Consider the following 5,898-nt stretch of genomic DNA (forward strand, 5'->3'; position numbering starts at 1 on the left):
TGCATTCCCTTGCTTTATGCCCATAGTTGTTGCATGTATAACACCTTACATTTTTCATGTTCCTTCTATCACAATCAATTGCTTTGTGTCCATATGCATTGCAGGCAAAGCAATATCCTCTGAAATACCTGGGATGCGATGATCTTTCTTGAACCATTCTACTTCTACATCTGGCTGCAACATGTCCAAGATTATGACATACATAACAGTCAACATTATTCAGTGGAGGAAATAATCGTCTATTACGTCCATAGTTAGGAGTAAAGGATCTTCCTTGAGGAATTTCTTTCCTTGGTTGTTCCTTGTTGAGCATTTCAGATTTCTCATTAGAGTTTCTTGCCTCACCTTGTGAACTAGATTCACCTTCAACATATTCATGAAAACCAAGACCAGTTTTGATAGCAGGAGACCTTTGGCTATTAAGAATATCATCCAAGACTTTAGTACTATCTTGAAATCGTAAAAGCTTATCCTTTTCTTCTAGTTTACCTTTCAAGATATTTACCTCAACTTGATGTTGTTCTTCCTTTATCAGATACTGATTCCTTAGGTCTTCTTCAGCTTTTCTTCCTTCTTCCACTTGTCGCTTTAGTTTGATCACTTCATGTTCTTGATCTTCAAGAGCTTCTTTGTTCTGTTCTCTTGATTTTTTAAGATCTTCTTTTAGAGAGAGGATCTTTGATTCAAGCCTTTGAATAGTTATGCTTTGATCCTTTACTACATCTTGCAATTTCTCTCTTACCCTGGTTACTGTCTCCAATTGTTCATTTAATTTGGTAACTTCTTCAGTTTCTGCATTCTTCTTTTCATGTGCCATGAGACTTTTAATATCTTTGCTATTATTGGATGAAGCATTCTTCTTTTCATGTGCCATGAGACTTCTAATATCTTCACTATCATTGAATGGACTTGTAATATGGGTATAATAGCTTCTACCATCTTCTTCAGATATCTTTCCTTTGTTATGAGGGCATCTAGCAGCATAGTGACCAACTCTACCACATAGAAAACATTTGAAAGGTAGCTTACCTTTGAACCGTCCAGTTCCCTGTTCAAGATTCTTGACAAAATTTACCTCATCTTCTTCCTCTGACACTTCGAATGCGGCTTCTGGTGGTACCTCTTGTCGCATTTCAAAAGCAGTTAAGATCCCGTGAAGCTGTGACATGGTGATTTTCTGCACATTCTCCTTTTCTTCTATGGCAGATACTTTAGAATCAAATTTAGCAGACAGAGATCTCAAAACCTTTTCAACTAAGACAACTTCCTCAAATTCTTCACCCAGATCCCTCATACAATTCACAATCTCATCCATACGCAGGAAATAATTAGCTATGCTTTCATTACTATGCATCTTAAGAGTTTCATACCGGATTCTGAGAGTTTGAAGCTTTGCTCTTTTTACCTGATCATCTCCTTCGTAGCTTGTGACGATTTTGTCCCATATTTCCTTAGCTGATTTGAAATGCATGATCTTCATAAATTCTGATTGTGTCAAACTACTCAATAGGACAGTAACAGCTTTGGCATTGAGCTCATATTGCTTTTTCTCTGCTGGATCTGTAGGAGTTGCTGATGGGAATTTGTATCCTCCTTCTACGATTCCCCAAATTTCTGCTCCAAGTGATTGTAGATATGCAGTGGTTCTTATCTTCCAGTGAGTAAAATTGTTCCCGTCAAAGACTGGTGGCCTGATGTGTGCCTCTCTTTCTAGATTAGCCATTCTGATGGATCTTTTCCTTCAAGCGATCAAGCTTCCTCTGAAGGACCTGCTCCGATACCAATTGTTGGAAATAATACTGAGAGGGGGGGGGGGGGGGGGGGGGTGAATCAGTACTATCAGATCAGTAAAACCTTTCCAATTTTATACTCAGAAACATATACGCTACTTCAATTAAGTGAACCCGCGTGTACACGCTACTGTGTCTAATGCAACTCGCGTATATCTAGAGATCTTATAATTCTGTTAGCTTAATCTTCAGTAAATGCATCAGAACATTATTGAGCATATTAACAGTAAGCAGTATAACAGAACAAAACATCACACAAGAGCCATACACATGAACACCATGATATAAGGTGGAAACCCAATGTGGGTGAAAACCACCTGCTGCAATTCGTCTCTTTCTTCTTTAATAAGAAACTTCTTTTACAATGTACTGGTGCAGTCCTTTACCAGTACGCAGGCTACAACCTGCAGAGGGCTACAACCCTCTCTCGTTTTCCAACTACTTCTTGAAAGGAGCTACAACCCCCTCAGCTCTTGTACTAGCCGATCCATTTACTAGTACGTAGGTGCTGACCCTACAACCTTCTTTCCTTCAGGGACCACGTTTCATCAATTTTCAAACTGGATCCAAGAGTACAAAACAAACATTACTGCAATACAATCATCAACTTATACTTGCATCATAATTCATTAAACAACCCAATACTGAATCACTGAAACCCTGTCATCAAGAACACAGAACCCAAACCAGAGCCCAGAACTCTGCAACAACCACCAGAATCAACAGCAACCTGAAATATCAAATCTTATTATGCATACGCTACTTCACTGTACCAAAACCGCGTGTATACGCGCCTTCTCCAAAGCCAGCCCGCGTGCAGATCTAGAAATAATTACTTATGCCTTCGCTGTCAGATCCGACCCTTGCCAAGCGTCCCGAACAGATAAACAGTGATACCAGATCTTCTCACTTTGTCAGACACACGATGCTTGCACCCACTTGCCTAATGATCTTCTCCTTATATAGCCTTAGGCCCTTTACAATACCACGGTCCAAAACCATAGTAACCCAATACCATCAGCTTCAAAACTAGGGATCAACACGTTCGTCGAGACATCAAGGTCCAAAACCATAGGCACAACTTCCAAAGAATAACCGTCGTGGACCAAAGATAAGTTTTCCACATACACGCGCTTTTACTGAAGCCAACCAGCGTGTACACGCGACTTGATATATAGAGAACCTGCGTATACGCGACTTGGTATATAGTGAACCTGCTTGTATACGCGACTTGGGCTTAACGAACCTGCGTGTATGAACTTTCTTGGCATGCTGTACTAAGATCTGTCCTCTGATTAAGTTGCCATCACCTGTACCAACCTCTGAGCACCTGTACCAACCTCTGAGTGAGTTGCCATCAAGGACAACACTTGAATCATAATGCCAACATTTCCTTCCACATTTATCTTCTTCTTGAACACCCATTTGCTACCAATGGGTTTCATTCTAGCCGACAACTCCACCAGAGCCCAAGCCTCATTTTTGTGCAAAGATGCCATTTCATCAACCATTGCCACTTTCCAGAGTTTTCCATCCTCTGAATCTAATGCTTCCTTCATAGTTTTGGGATCATCATTAGTAATATATAAAGAAAAATTTGAACAAAAAGTATATGGACTATACCTTTCTAATTGCCTTCTTTCTCGAACTAATCTTCTCACACCTAGAGTTTGTGGCTCTTCATATTATGATTCCTCCTCTACTATAGAGTCTGATTCTTCCTCCTTTAGCTCAAACTCCATCTTCGCAGGTTCCTTTGATGGGACTTCATGTTTAATAACATCTTTCACCTCTCTGAACAGCACATCTTAGTTGTACACAACCTTCCTTGTTAGTGGGTTCCAAATCTTATAACTCTTTAAACCATCCTTATACCCAATAAATATGCACTTTTTAGATTTACTATCCAACTTGGTTCTTTTCTCCTTTGGAACATGTACATATGCATCACATCTAAATATCCTTAGATGTGAAAGAGAGGGTTTCTTACCAGTCCATATCTCTTGTGGAGTCTTATCTTCCAACGCTGATGAAGGTGATTTGTTGACCAGGTAACATGTTGTCTCCACCGCCTCTACCTAGAATTCTTGTCCTAACCCGACACCACTGAGCATGCTTCTTGCCCTTTTCATCAACATCTTGTTCATTCTTTCTACAACTCCATTTTCCTCAAATGTATATGGAGTAGTCTTTTGTTGTGCTATACCACACTTCCTAAAGAATTCTTTAAATTCCTTACTACAAAAATCTCCACCATTATCTATCCTCAGCACCTTTCTCTTCTTCTCTGTCTGGTTTTCCACCAGAGCCTTAAATTCTTTAAACCCGTCAAAGACTTCATATTTCTTCTTAAGGAAATATATCCATGTATTTCTTGAGATGTCATCTATAAATGATACATAGTACACAAACTTACCCAGTGTTGGAACCTTCATAGGTCCAAACACATCACTGTGCACAAGTTGTACTATTTGTTTTGCCCTCTTACCACCAGAGGGGAAACTTACCCAATTCTGCTTCCCATATACACAATTTTCAAATAAATCAAAATCCAGAGAGCTATTACTCATACCTTCTACCATACCTTTACCATGAAGTATTTGAAAGCCCTTCTCTCTAATATGTCCAAGCCTTTGATGCCACAACATGGTCTTCTCTCCAGAGACCACTAGATTTTCTGCTCCACTTTCAGGAACCACAGAAATGTTGCACCTATCAACAATAGTGCTACCTTGTAGCTTGTACAGAGTTCCAATCCAAACTCCCCACATCAATACTAGTGCTTCTTGGACCATCTTGCAGGTATCCTTCTAAAACACTGTTTTTACACCTGCATCATCCAGCTTGCTTATAGAAATTAGATTTCTAGCCAATGCAGGAATATAGATAACACCCGGAAGTGTTTTAACCCTTCGACCTTGCAACTTCAACTTTACTTTTCCACGACCAATGATTTTAGCCTTCCTATCATCCCCTATGAAGACATCACCATCGTCACATTTCTCATACACGTAGAAACACTCTCTATGGGGATTGAAGTGAAAGGATGCACTTGAGTCAATCAACCATACCTCATGATATACATGTGTACTTAAAGAAGCCAAGTACACATCCCCACCTTCATATGAGGTGTTTTTCGCCTCTGCAGAAGGAGCATCATCAGATCCCTTTCCTTTGTCAAGAGCTTTAGATTTACAGTCCCTTTTGTAGTGTCCTTAATTTCCGCATTTCCAGCAAACTACCTTTACAGGTTTTCCTAGACATTTAGATCTCCCACTCGATGACTTATTTGTGCTTTTGTTCTGGGACTGTCCTCATACATATAAGGCATCACCATTCTGGATCTCCATATTTTTTCATCTCATCTCCTCCGTCACCAAGGATGAGACTATTTCATCAAACTGCAAGGCAATCGCATCACTACCTATTGCAACAACCAGACCATCCCACAAATCTAGTAGAGAACACAACAAGCTGATGCACTTATCTTTCTCAGAAATTTTAATATCAACAGATAATCATTGACTTACCACAGTATTAAATGCGTTCAGATGCTCTGTCACCAAGTCTCCATCTTTCATCATCAGGTTATACAACTTTTTCTGTAGGAACAGTTTATTCACTAGAGACTTAGATTGGTACAAAGTCCCTAACTTGTCCCACAAATCCTTAGCCATAGCTTCCCCTGATACATTCAAAAATACTAAATCTAAGACACACAATAGTGTTGTGCTCTTTGCCTTTCGATCCAAATTCAATTCTTCATTGGACACTCCCATTGGTTTAGTACCTAGATCTATCGTGATCCACTAATATTTATCCACCAATAGATCCTCTATATTGAGTTTCCACAACTCAAAACTATGACCATTAAATTTCTTGATCTATATCTTTCCACTTCTCGCCATCTTCTTTCACCACCATAATCAATCTCGTAGATCTCCCACTGAATAGGGTCTACCACAAAACCGAGTGAAACCCCTCAGCAACAAAGGAATCCCCTTGAAGCCAAAACAATTCTGACACCAAATGTAGGTTTTAACCTCATACAAAAATTATCTACATACAAATTCTAAAACATAGAAAATAAACAATGTGAGAGAATAAC

This window comes from Pinus tabuliformis, chromosome X (genome assembly GCF_031772625.1).
Source record: "Pinus tabuliformis cultivar Carrire ecotype Pingquan chromosome X, CPIR1, whole genome shotgun sequence".
NCBI classification, from domain to species: domain Eukaryota; kingdom Viridiplantae; phylum Streptophyta; class Pinopsida; order Pinales; family Pinaceae; genus Pinus; species Pinus tabuliformis.